Genomic DNA, 1294 nt, shown 5'->3' with positions numbered 1-1294 from the left:
GGATCTGGGATCATGGAACTTGACAGGCAGATGGGAGTCAACTCCTGGAGGATGTGGCAAAGGCCCTTGGTAACAGGAATAGCTCTGTCACCTTCATTCCTTGATTGAGAAAGAAAAACTACTGGAACAGGTGATGGAGGAGGGAGCAGCCGATGGCCACTGTGGGAAGTAGTGGAGCCAGCTGCAAATGGAAGGAGACATTTGCTGGTGCTTCTTTGCAAGGGACCCCAACCAGCCCCAGCAGGACAGGAACCGGTTCCTGTGGGAGAGCTGCACTTGGGAGAAGAGAGGGATTTACCCAGCAGCACAAAGTAACTCCCGGCTTTGCTTCTGCTCTCTTGCAAGTATGGAATGAAGTCTGGAAGATCATTACACATCTTAGCAAGCAGGTCTTCTGCTGAGTGGTGACATTAACAGTTGGTTACACTACCAGCTGCCGTGCTGATGACAAACACTGCCATGCCTTTCACTAGCCATGCACGAGCCTGGGTTGCCTGTTGCCTTATGGTACAAATCCTCCTCTTGGAAACCTCTGCCCTTGGGCTATGCACAGCCCAAGGAAGCAGACAATGGTGTGGGAAGGGACAGTGAGGGAGGAGAGAGCAGTCAGACTCCTGGAGCCATCTATCTGCATCTGCATCTGCATCTGCATCTGCATCTGCATCTACATCTGCATCTCCATCTCCATCTCCATCTCCATCTCCATCTTCATCTCCATCACTTACCTGCCTCAGGGAACAGTGTAGCCTCCTCTGCCCCTCTAATACAAAGGCTTGAAAAAATGGGGTAAAGGAAAGGAGAAGGTTGTTTTCAACCTGGAAATGACTGGTATTTGCTGCTGCTTGAGATGGTCTGTCTGTCTATTGGCTTGAGTGGTTTGGATGTCTGTCCTATGCCATGATGGCAGATCGAGCAGTGCTCTGCGGTTGTGCTTTGCACCATTCATCATAGATAAGCCGCTCATGTCCAAATCAATGTTATCACTGAGGGCAAAACCCAGAGCATTTGTGCCACCCAGCTTCCATGGTCCGTCTCACCTCTGACACTAGATTATCCAGATGAGATGTATCCTTAAATAGAGACACCTTGAAATTAGTCTGCAGGCTATTGTATGTGCTTCTTTTACCTCAACCCTCTTCCCATTAAGCACCAGTTTGAAAGACATTGCAAGTAGCATTTCTGAGTGCATTATTTTGCTGGCACTCCAATGGATATTGGCCAACCACCAGAGCTGGCTGGTAAAGAAACTGTGGCTTGTTTTTTTTTGCTCTCTTCCCCACCCAAAATAAAAGAA

The sequence above is a fragment of the Buceros rhinoceros genome, unplaced genomic scaffold (assembly GCF_000710305.1).
Source record: "Buceros rhinoceros silvestris isolate BGI_N320 unplaced genomic scaffold, ASM71030v1 scaffold8393, whole genome shotgun sequence".
In the NCBI taxonomy this organism is placed as follows: Eukaryota; Metazoa; Chordata; class Aves; order Bucerotiformes; family Bucerotidae; genus Buceros; species Buceros rhinoceros.
This window is presented reverse-complemented; position numbering follows the sequence as displayed.